This window comes from Pezoporus flaviventris, unplaced genomic scaffold, assembly GCF_033815535.1.
Source record: "Pezoporus flaviventris isolate CSIRO_AGI_PZ_B2104156 unplaced genomic scaffold, CSIRO_AGI_Pfla_v1 ptg000007l, whole genome shotgun sequence".
Classification (NCBI taxonomy): domain Eukaryota; kingdom Metazoa; phylum Chordata; class Aves; order Psittaciformes; family Psittacidae; genus Pezoporus; species Pezoporus flaviventris.
In genome coordinates, this window is record NW_026892555.1 from 73,522,184 (window position 1) to 73,535,442 (window position 13,259).

The window sequence follows — 13,259 nt, forward strand, 5'->3', positions numbered from 1 at the left end:
ATTGTGCTCTTGTCTCTGGAGAGCAAAGGTGTCACAAGGAAGAGATCACTAACCCTGCAGAAGGCTTTTCAGGCAGGAACACAGAATTACACATAATTGGATCCTTGTGCCACTACGTATGATTCATTTGGGGTTTTTAATGCCAATGAAAACTGTTCCTTAAGCCTTGACAAAAATCCTCTCTGGGCCTCTCCACTGAATGCCTTTTTCTTAATAGTTCTGAATGCTCATGCTAATCTGCCATGGGACAGATACCAGAGCAGCTGGTAAAAAAACACCTTGGATAGAAAAATGTAACATTCTTTGAGGGTATTTCTTTTATAGACATCTACATTTCTGCAGGAAACACCCGAAGTATGACTGAAATTAGGACCTGATATGCAGGGTATGCCAATTTACAGGTGGTTTGTGCTGCTGAAGCCTCCTCTTTTGTTCTCTGATCCATACGATGCAGCCTGGTTTTGCTGGGTCTGCTCATTGTGCCTCAAACACTCCACAGTTTGGTTAGATACCCAGAGGTGGCAGGTAGTCCACAGGCTGGAAAGGGAAGCCATGTCCCTCTCTTCCTGCCCATGAGTTCCTATGTGCCCCCAGAAAACCTGGCATTTTATGGATTAATATTCTGCCAATTTAATGAGCTAGACAAAAGTGCTGGAGCCAGTTCAGGGAAGCAAGGAAGGGAAGGGGCAGGACCGTGTCACTCAGAGCCATCCATCTGCTGGGTGGCTCAGTCAGTGCTCCAGGCTGTGCCCAAAGCAGTGAGGAAGAGCTCCACTGCACAAGTTAGGCAGCTCCAGGAAAAGTCCAGCTGTGTGACACACACAGGTGACACCCTCTTACAGATATTTGTATCTCTTCTGAGCCCCAAGGAAAGGGGCTTGGACAGTTTTGCAGATGGTCAGGAAAACTGCAGCCCCTCTCTGCTCCTTTGAGCGCTCTTCAGGAAGATATAACAAGTACCAGCAAGAAAGCTGCTTAGCGACTTCAGCCATAAAGTAGGGCAGAATTGGAAGTTATCCTCACTTTTTCTTTCTTTTAAATTATCCCAGGTAGAATTATAAACCCATATGGACATTTGGTTCATTTAAAGAGCTTCTTCATAACTTCGATAATTACACACCCAGAGAGTGTATTCAGCAGAGAGAGCAGCTGAGATCTCCACCCGCCCTCTTCTCAAGGCAAACGGAAACTGGACTGACAGTTCATTAGAATCTCCATATAGTAAATTCTGCAACTAAATCTTTGAATCCCAAGTCACTGACAACTGCTAAGCTAACATTATCACATATAACAATAACAGTGGGAAGGGATAAGCCCTGGAGGAGTGGACAAGAGGTAATGGAGGCTGGGGGGGGGGGGGGGGGGGTAGGAGTGGGAGGGAAGAAAATACATCTATGTCTGTGGTATGTCTCTGATTTAAAACAATATTGGCTTTTTGACCCAATTTTTTCTGACTATTCTGTAGACAAGAGTGAAAAGCCTTGCTCTGGTCTGCTGGTCTGCTAAGGAATATATTATTTTAAAAGAAATATTATATATATAATATATTTTATATATATAATATATTATATATATAATATATATAATATATTATATATATAAAATATATTATTTTAAAAGAAAGGGATTATTTTAAAAGATTATTTTAAAATATTTATATATTATAAATATATAATATATATTTTATATATATTATATATATATAATATATTATTTTAAAAGAAAGGGATTATTTTAAAAGAAAGGGATTATTTTAAAAGAAAGGGATTATTTTAAAAGAAAGGGATTCAATATGAGCCTCCTTCATATATATTTAGGAATTTATAAAATACATACATATTAAAAGGCTCTCACCTCCCAGTGATAACGTGAAACACTCAAATATGTTAATGATGACCATCGCTAAGAAAGCTAATATTAAATAATTGTTCTGTAAGAGGAACAAATCATTCAGGGTATAATATGGAGCCTACAAAGAGAAAACAGACCAGCTGCCTTTTCACTGAACACTGTGGAATGCTTACATGGAAAGAGGCAATGGATTCTGGGAAAAACTGTGTTTTGCTGGGTAATTAAAGTTGTTATGCATATTAATTTTGCCTAGTCAGGTTTAAATTTGCCACTTCTCTCAGCATGTTTGAATTTACAATGTTTGTGGCATTCTTTTATGGCTATAAAACTGCGCAGAGGTTGGTGGATAATTAGTGGGCCAAATGCTGCTGTTTCAGTCCACTCTTGGGAAAACAGAAGAGGTTGGGAAAAAGGACTCAGGCTTTTTCCCCTTCTCATTATAGCAGCTTCCCACATGAATGATAGTCTGCTGCTTTGCCCAAGCCCTTCCTCCCAAACAAATAAAAAATAAACAGAAATCCTCAAGCAGCAGATGTGCAAAATCCATGCTCAGAAGCATCAACCCGGATGCATTCGGTTGTTTCTCATAGGGCATTGATGGAACAGTGAGCTTTTGTAAATGTGGATCAAGAAAGGGGCACAGGAACTGCTCAAACATCTCTTGCTGTCTGTGTACCTGTGGTAATTTTACTTTCGGTGCCACAGTAACTGAAATCTTCTCAGGGCAGTGTTCATCACCAAAGGCGCTTTCTGAGTCTCTATAGGCAGCCTTCTGCTGACAAACATGATAAAATATTTACTCTCCTACAGCATTCAGCAACAGGAGCTAAGTTTTCCTCGTGCTTACTGCCATTATACTGAAGCCAGCTTCTTGCAGAACCAGTAGCGTGGGGATGCTCTGAATGTTTGTGTGGCAGTGCTAGTGTGACATAAATCAATAAGCAATGCCATTAAGTAAAGACTCCCCTAAAAGTTCTGTTCCAAAACAAGGTGAAGCAGTGTTTCAAAAGAATATACAAACATAGCTGTATTGAAAGCAGACATGCTGTATTAACAGCTTGGCTGCTTTCACAGGGAAGAATAATGGCATAACTGTCACTCAGGATTTACCCAGTTTCCATGCAAGGGATACGTGGCCTTTGACCACCTGGTATCCTTTTCCAAAAGCTGCCATTGCAACCTCCTGAAGTGCATCGTTATAACTGAAATAAAACAGCATTTGCTTGGTGAGCAATACAAGTGAACAAACCAGACACATTAAGATAATTTTGCTTTGTTTTGCTCTTGAAAATTTGTTTAGCAAACTCAGATTTGAAACGTGCTCAGTTAAGAACATAATGGATGTTTTACACAATCACTTTTTCTTTTGTGGTTTATAAAAACTGTGGTTATTATTCTTCATACAATTGACTGTACTCACCTCCATTTTATTGTCATGGGCACAATGAGCAGTGTTTGCCTGTGGTTTCCCAGCAATTATGAGGCAGCCTTTTGCAAGAGTCCTTTTAGGCTTATGTAGGGTATTCTGCAACAGCATTCCAGAGAGTCTTGCATCAGCTCTTTGTTACAAGAAACTGTCAGCTACTCAGTGGCTGAGACACATGAACCAGGCTTCTTTGTATGGCAGCAGTCATCTCAGTCACAGTGACGGATGGGCACTGGTTTTGATCATATGCTCAAACAGAACTCTCCATGTTCTTGGGTAATCGCTTGCTTAACAACGTGCCCATTTATGATGCTTAAATACCCTGAATTGTCTTAGGGCTCCCATGACTGACTAAGATATTGTGCTCAGAGAAAGCCAAGGATAAAGGTGCTGGACTTACTTAAACTGCATGTCAGCTGGCCAATGAAGAACTAGGCAGGTCTTGTCTGTATTTAAAGACAAACCCAAAAATATAAAAAGTTGAACTGGTTTAACTGAAAAGTTAAGCTGAACAACTGTGTGCAGACTCCCTCGGGCTGGTTTTAATTGGGCTAATATTCACTTGTCTTAACCAATCAGAACCAGTCTAAGATTAAAGCAATATAAGTAATTCATCCTGAAATCAGGGTTTCCACCCAGAGAGTTGTGGTAGCTTAACTAAATTGTTTTCAGTGGAAAGCACTGCCCTGCCACTGGGCAGAGGGTTGTACCCTTGACCTGGGGAAGGCTCTGGCCTGAACTGTCTGATGACCCATTCTGGTTTCCTTACAGCTTTCATTTTCCCAACAGGACAGTAAGATACTCGTTTTTCTCCTACAGCTTGTTGTTGATGAGCTCTCACATACACAGCAGTCAATGGCACCTGCTGGAGCATTTCAGTGCCTCTTGCTCACTTTTGGCTAATTACCAGTCTCACTTTCATTAACATGGCTTGCAACTGCTAGAGACCCTTCCCCTCACACAGTCCCCAGCACCACACTGCAGCTTTGCTCTATCATTTGGGTTTGGGAAACTTTAAACCCTTGCATGTAGAGCTGGGTAAGAACGCCCTCCGCAGAGAACTGCTCTCGTTCCATCAAGTAAAACACTGGCTTAATCTTTAATTCAAGGCTGTCTTTTGAGGATCACAGCCCCAGCTCAGGAACAAAGTGAGCCTGACAACAGTCAGAGGCAGAAGATGAAATATTAATTCATGCTTTCATGACATCCAGGCTGGATTACAGTAATTCCCTGTCTGCAGGTCTTCCCAAGGCCGCCTCCTGTAAAACACAGCTCAAACAGAAGTCAACCATGGGATTTAACCAAGTACTGCAGGCAAACATCCTACCTCCCAGCCACCAAGTTTGGGGCTTGCTTGGAGACCTCTATTCCTTCTTTATCTCCAGGTACGCTCTTCAACTCTTCGGAGCACATCCATAACTGTAGCTATTTTTAGCCACTAAAAAAAAACTCTCAGCTTCAGGATGTGTCTACCCGTTCCAGAAAGTAAAAACATGCAGAAAATCTATAAGCATGGAAGGCAAAATCTTCAAACATAGTAGGCAAGCTCTGTCTCCTTCCCTCCTAAGCCCATCCTCCCAGGACATAGGATGTGTGCTATATTTGTCAGGATTGAGTGGCATTTCCTGAGGGCAAGAATTAGTTAAACTGGAAAAGCAATAAAATTAGGCCCTTGTGAAGAGCTGACTGCTGTACACCAGTGTCATGGTTTAAACCCACTCACTCCCAGTGAGTGGTGCCAGACTGAGAGCAATTGAGCCCCCCCCCCCCCGGGGCTCTCCCCTTCCCCACTCCCAGAGGAACGGGGAGGAGGATCGAAAGAGTGCAACTCCCACGGGTTGAGACAAGAACAGTCCAGCAACCAAAGTACAACACAAATCACCACTGCTACCACCACCGACAACAATGATAAGGGAAAATAACAAGGGAATAGAATACGATACCCCTGGCCAAGAAAGCGAGTTCCACCCGGAAGCTCCTGTCCTTCCGGGTAACTCCCAGTTACCCCCCACCCCGGGCATGACGTGCTGTGGTATGGAATACCTCCCTGGCTAGCCCGGGTCAGGTGCCCCGTCTCTGCTTCCTCTCGGCTTCCCCTCCTCCCTGGCAGAGCATGAGCCTCACAAAGTCCTTGGTCAGGGTAAACATCACTTAGCAACAACTGAAAACATCGGCTTCACCAACACTGTTCTCAGGCTGGAAGTCAAAACACAGCACTGCACCAGCTACCACGAAGGAGAAACATGACTGCTACTGCTGAACCCAGGACAACCAGTTGGCTAGGATATGACCAAAGTAAAGAGCATGTGCAGTTGGATGAGAGAAAGGAAACAAGCACCACAGGGGAATATGGCTGAAAACACTGAGGGAAGAAAACAGAATAAAGCCAGTATCACCACACGGGTATCTGCAGAAGCATCAAAGCCACAGTGGTTCCTGTGTTGGCACATGCTGGATAGATTGGAAGGTTGGTTCCAGTCAGATTTGTTTGTTTGCTCTGTGCATCAGTCTCCCCAGCATATTTAGACAGAAATATATTCCTAAATCCCAAGTTAACTCATAAGGTCAGCTTTTGGTTATCAGGTAATGAGGGAAAATGATGGATGGGAAAACCCATAGAAAAAAAAAATCCCACATGATGAAAACAATGTCAATCAAGGAAGCAGAGCACATGTCATTTATTGGCTTTGGAAAACCACGTAAATTCTTTACAGATGGTAGAGGCATGCAGAGTAGGGGTCAGAGAGAAGCCTGGGGCAATACTGATGGAAGTCTGCAGATCTCAAATGATGGTGATGCTGGACACATCCATAACAGAGATCATCTGCTGCTCATGGCTGGAGGGTTGCTGAACCTCTACAGCTTCAGAAGACAAAGATGTGCAAGAGTGCTTGTGCATTCCTCACAGTACAGAATACACTGTTAAAGGTGTCATCTTTCAAAAACCTTCAAAACATGAAAAAACCAAAGTAAATACAACTCTTGGAGTAACGGGAAACTGATAGTGTCTTTGGCCTGTTTTTCACACCAAGTGCTTTCCTTTGGTAAATGAGTATTTGCTGTATAGCAAAAAGTACACTGAAAGCTTTGCCTAGAAATACAAGACTAAAAAAGCTTTGCCTCATACACTACCATTATGCCATACTTTTCTGAAGAGTTACAGCTTTTGCTATTTAACAGTGGGCTATTTAACAGATTTATGAAGTTATGAAAGTGAAAGCCAGGTCCATGCAGTCTAAATGCCATTAAATCCCTGTGTTGCAATTTCCCATTAACTGGGCTCTTCTGAAAGCCTTGTGCCAGCTGAGAAGACATATCAGGGAACAACACTTAGAAGGAATTTAAATGAACCTGGGGCAGAAGGGAGGAGGGAGAGGTGGTGGCATCAACCCAGCAGCAGCAAGTAAAACAAAGCCAAGTTCCAATTTAACAGTAGTAATTCTCCACCAGTTATTTAAAAATCACATTCATGTATGCACATGAATCTTCTTAGACAATTGTGGGTTTGCACAGACCCCAGATAGCCAGGGAAGAGCAGAAGAAAGCAGCATTTCCTTCACTCATGGCCTGAAGGTCTCTCCCCTGTGCCAGAGCAGGCACGCTAGTTATGTCACAGTTACCAAACCCAGACATGTGACAATAAAGTTTGCAAAATGAGTATGAGATGCTCTGAGCACACACTGATAAATGCATTAGAAGAATAGCAGATATGTCACCACTTCTAGTCTGGGCAAGACTGCTTTTTAATTAGTCTGTGCAGTATTCAAGCATCAGCTTGTCTTTGTCCCTTTGAACTTGACTGGAAACATAGCTGAGGCAGGAGAAGTTTCAATGGGATTGTAAAAACTTCCTAGGCACCAAGAGAGATTCACGAGTGGGTGTGATGTGTATGGGGATGTGTCCTGGGTTCAGCAGTAGCAGTCTTTTTTCTCCTTCTGAGGAGCTGGTGCAGTGCTCTGTTTTTGACTTTCAGCCTGGGAACAGTGCTGATAACACCGATGTTTTAGTTACTGCTCAAACGTTTAGTCTGACCAAGGACTTTCTGAGTCCTGACTGCTCTGCCAGGGAGGAGGGGAAGCCGGTAGGAAGCAGAGACAGGACACCTGACCCAAACTGACCAAAGAGGTATCCCATACCACAGCATGTGATGCCAGAGATGTAACTGGGATTTACCTGGAAGGGCTGGTTCACTGCTCAGTTGGGCTGGGTTTCGACGGGTGGTATTGTATTCTCTTCCCTTGTTATTTCCCTTATCATTCTTATTATTGGTGGTAGCAGCAGTGGTTTGTGTTATACCTTAGTTACTGAACTGTTCTTATCTCAACCCGTGGGACTTACACTCTTTTGATTCTCCTCCCCATTCCTCCGGGAGCGGTGGGAGAAAGGGGGATGGAGTGAGCAAGCGGCTGCATGGTTCTGGGTTGCTGGCTGGGCTTAAACCACAACAGGATGCCCCAGACAGCTGAGACCAAACCCTGTCACAGGCTGGAGGAAACACAACCCTTTCTCATCTGATTTATATGAAGTTATTGAACTAAATATAAATACTGTGGTCAGTACAGTGGTCAACCACAGCATGGCATGACAGCCTGTCCTCGGGTGTGGCAGCACTGGGAAGTAAGATGCCAGCAAGATGGGACAGGCCCACATGTTTTGCACTGCTGCCTCTGAATGACTGCAGTCCAATAGGTTTTACTTACAAGTCCCTCCTCCTGCTCCTTAGTTGATGTTTTTTGCAGAATCTTTCCTTCTCTTTCTTTTCTCCCTTGTTGTTCCTGATGGGAAAGGCTGTGAAGACAGAAAATGTCTCCCCCAAATCTGCATTGATCACCTTGCTGTGACGCACCAACTAACTCCAGCAGATGCTGTCAGCAAGCTGCACTGAGATAGAAGATTTGCTCTTAAGAGGCATTTCTGTTAAGTTTGCAGAGTAAAACCGAGTTCACTTCTCCTTTTACATTTGCAGAGCTTTTGCTGCACAGTTGATGGAAAGCAAAAAGCCTTCAGCTGTGTTGTTATTAATGCCAGCAAATATGGCTGAAACTACACAGGGCTCATATTCGTTGCTTGTAGCTTGTATTACCCATTAAAACTATAATGCTATCAAAGTAATATTCTCCATTTACATCAGCTCTAGCATTTTAACTTGAGTACATATTATAAGCTATCAAAATGCAGTGGCCCATAAGGAATATAAAGGTGCCATCCTTATTTAGAGACCTTTCAGAATAGCAGCGCTAGGTCACTAATGCTATTTAGAATTGCTTTTCAGGGTAATTGATACCTCTCTTGTTCCTGAAGTCCTGTGCTTTAATCTTTTCACTCTATAATCTCAGCTCCTTACAAACAGCCACAGAAATATTTGTATTTTCAGAAGACAAAGGACAATAAATCAAGAGTGAAGCTTGATTCTAGCTATTAAAAGCATTTCAAAAGTATCTCCAGGCTGAGCAGATATCATGACTACTGCTTGTTTGATTATAGGCAAGCAATAACTACGTGAAGGAGAAACTGCAGAGCAGAAACACTAGGACTGCTTTTGTAAATTAACATGGAGTTTATATCATCCCTCAGAGAATGGCTGTGGTAGGGATTATGTTTGTTTCTGTTGAAACAGATTGTACACTCATTACTAGGAATTGCAAAATTAGGATATATTCCCATAGTTATTAAAACCAGGTAATACCGAATTATACAACACATATACGTAAGGATGTACCTGTAGAGCTGTGTGTTACAATAGTGATTTTTTCCTTCTTCCTACCTAGCAAGCTAATTTACTCTGAAGCATTTTGTTCAATTGTTTTCAAAATAACTCTGGTTTGAAATAACTACTATTTCAAAATAACTCAGGTATTCACTCATACCATCTTTTCTTCTAAACTTGCTATTCCAGTAAGAAGCACTCCACAGACACAGGCTCTTTCTTCCAAAGAGCTCTGTTGAATTCCAGTCCCCTGTTTTTGAAATCACAGGGCCTACACAATGACAGGCTGGGGTCGTATTTTGCACAACAAATTACATGTCACTGCCCGTAGCCAGGGCTTTACATTTATAAGTCAGCAAATAAGCCTGGAAACCAACCTTTAAAAAGTGCCTTAGCAGCCACCAAACTGCAGAACTGGAGATGGGACATAGTCATGTAGCACTGACACTCTTCTGCAGAGGAAGCAACTCACATTAGGCGAAGGATCTGCCCGCAAGTCTCCTCCACCATTTTTCAGGTTGAGAAGAAAGAGGTTTGGAGGTCCATACCTCATGGAAAATAGCTAGTTTGACACTCCACTCCTGCAAAATAAATCTGAAGTTAACTTCAGTGATACTCACCAAGGAATGAAGGTGACAGGGTTCTTGTAAAGACAAAGTACAAATCCTCCTTGAAAGATAGCTGGCCTGCATGGGATGGTACAAAAACCTGCCTTGAAGGAACCTACATCTGTAGGAATCCTAAATCTCCCAGGAGAAATCTATTCAGATACCATTGGTAACATTTTCTATACGTTCAAGTTATAGTTTCTGCCTTTGAAGATTCTGCCTTTTAACCTGCTGTCACTGAGCAAATGAATACCTGTTGCAAAGGACTGACCGTCAGAGAGTTACGCATACCTTGCACAATGGCAGCCAGAAAAAAACCCTGCGTTTATAAACAGAGTAAACGTATGAAACTAAAAGAGAGGAATATTATGAATCACAATAAATACTCAGATCCCCCTCTATACTTTCTATAAATATTTATCTTAGAAACAATTGGCTAATGGTGAACCAGCAATTAGCATGCAAAGTAGAGCTCTCATACTATGAAGTATAGGTTTCCAGTGTGTATGCTGTAGGAGCTATTTGGCGCAGTGAAAAGGAAGGCTGTGTGTTTAACAAATGGACTCATAATAAGCTCAGTTGAAAAGCTTATTTAAGGCTTCAGCCTTTCATTCCAGACCCCTCCAGCTGTCAAAATTCTCACATCAGCAGTAGGCTAATGTTTATTATGTTCTGGGTGATAAATCAGGCCCTAAAAGAGAATTTTTGCATTTGATATTCATTATCTTTTATCCAGAGAGCAGGAATTAGGTAAGGAATTAGCACAAAAAGATTTTCCACAGTGAAAAGCTGCCTGCAAAGAGGCTGTTAAAGGTGTTTAGCCGAACTGTGTTCAAGGAATCCGATCTCACATTGCTTAATGCTTCTGGGATGAATAAAATGTTATATCTTAGTTTCTACGATTGACTGTTCTCGCTGTTTGTAGGCACATGCACACTAGAATATTAATTAGGTCTCAGTTCAACTAGACTATGTCTCAATTCCACGTTCCACGTAAGCATACACCGAGTGCTGGCTTTTGCAGCAAGAACAGATAATATATATTTCTTTATGCTGAACTTTGTAGGTTAAAAGAACCAGGATTTGTCAAAATACGTTTCATTTGAAGATTTGTCTCATCTGAAGGTCTCTCCCACGCAAAAAGATTCAAGGATGTATAAATTTACAAATCAATGAATTGTACTTTCAGTATACAATTAAGCAGTGGAAATTGAGGTCACTGAACAGCATCAGAAATGGTCAGTATCCAGCTCTGAAATGTGATGACAGCTCAGTTTCTTTTCTCTCATCATCTTCTAACAACAGTTTTATAGAGCGCAACTGAATTCAATCCTGGGCTGATCCACATACTATTCTAGTTTTAATACTTGAGGGTTTACTGCTTTAGTCACAGCTCCTGTTCCCTGCAGATTTAAATACATCAAAAGATAAAATGAAGTGCACAACATTGCACCAGCACATGCCCCCGTCCGCTAGTCTTCTAAGAAGCAAAGCTACAACACCTTAAGCATCCTTAAAGTTCCCCATCACGTTGTTACCCATCCTACCCACTCTGACACTGGGGACAGACCTGCTTGGAGCAGCGGCTTGGAGCTGAGAACCAGAGCTCTGCTCGGCCCATGCTTCTGTGATACCTCAGCAACACACACCAGGACATCAGAGAGAGGTGAAAAAGGTCCGTATGTCTGCTCTGTCCTGCTAGCTTGGGACTACTGTCCCTGCCATGGTCCTCCACCTTCTAGGCCTTCCCTGGCAGCTGGAGGCTCACCTCCCTTCATCATGTACTGCTTCTGTGGGCTCTCCCTTTGCTCCTTGACCCTGATGGGCATTAGAAGTCTCAGCAGCAATCTGCTGTCCATGGCTCCAGTTTGTGAAAACCTGCTCTGAATGCACAGAAACAATCATGGATTAGAATAGCTTTTTAAAGAAATAAACCGTGAGGTCAGCAGAATGTAAGCGAAGGTTAACTTGCTGCAGAGTGATACATCAATCACTTGAAAAACGAAATGGAACCTAGGATTAGGTGTACATGACTTTAGAAATAAAGATGTTTTTTAAACACTAAGCAAAGTGATCAGATAAATACGGTAGGCTCACAAGGAAGTGTAAAACAGGGAGAAAACTGACATCTCTCTTCCTTCCGGCCCAAACAGTGGCACGCTGGTGCAGTTTTACTCAGAGTGGAATTGAATGTATCTGTGGCTCCAGTCATGTCTGAAACACGGTGAGGCTCTAGTTATTTCAAGTTGCTGGCAGCTTGCACAGATTAGTAGCTAATTTTTGCTTTTCATTTAAACTAAATCCGCTGCTCTGTATTTCAAGAGATGCTGGTTTAAGAGGGAAGCCAGGTTAGTTGCTGGGCTCTCCAGTGCACTTGCTCCTCCCTATGTAAGGAAGTGATTATCCTTAAGGTGCTATCAGATACCCATTGACACCTGACACAGCCCACCAAAACCAGCTTCTAGGAAGTTATTTCACATACCTTCATAATGCACTGCGTATTTGTCAGCTAGAAAGAACGACAAACTCCACTTTGCTGAACAAGCATTAGTCCCAACAATGTGAGAATACACCACGGGGAGCACACATGTCCTTACTGGTGGCTGCAGAGAGCTCACAGCTTGTTAACAGCTAAACAGTTTTAATAATCCTTAAAATCACTGTGGATTACAAATGCTTTTCTTCCGCTAAAGCCAGGAGTGACCTACAGAATGCCAGCCTCTCCAGGTTTCTAAAAATAGCCCAAAAACAAGCTGGGACACAGAGATTATATTACAGGGCTTCTTTCAAGGTCGCTTGCAAGATCCACGCTTGCAATGGCTTTAGTAGCCGTGTTTCAGTTTTGTCCCTGGCAGCGCTGGGAGTGTGCTTTGCAAAAAACCATCAGCATCCATGCATGCCTGTCAGCCCCGAGCAGTAATGAATTACTTTCTCACAAAAAGGCATTGTATTCTTTTTCTCGCCTCAGATCAGGATCCTGAAGGGAAGGGAAGCAGTTTCTGCAACAGAATTGACTTTGTTCATGGCGGGCTTTGTAAAATACAGCCCATTCCAGAGGACTTCCCTGTCTAAATACTAGTGCTACCATTTTATGAGAAGACTCAAAAAGCAGTATGCACTACATGCAGTCTTTTTTCTCGTAGGGGATGAGGAAAAACAATAAATTACACATTGTTGAAGGAGACCCATGAACACAGCAACAAGCAAAACACAAACCTCCACCTTCCTAAGACAACTGTGTGTGTGCCAGCGGCAAGATACAGAAATGCTGATGAAAGGAAGAATTCTTCAGGAAAGCAAATCAGGTACTTGGTAATTACCGATTATTAATACACCATCACTTGGTAATTACCAATTATTAATATACCATTATGTATTATGTAAAATATGTAATACAATCATATGTAATACAATACCAAAGGCTACAGCTAGAGGGCAGGGTTATATTACCCATCTGTTGAAGAAATCTGATTAAGACTTACCACTGTAGACTTGACTCAGTTTCTCCTCATCGAGGCTCTTCCAGTCACTATGGTCTGCATTCATCTTTTATTGACAGTAGATAATGTTAGCTGGAACCAGTTATATTTAAATGTCTTTCTCTTGTGAGGAAGGAGGTTTGTGTGGGAAAAAAGTTAATCAATTAAAACAGCGATCTGACTTCTTA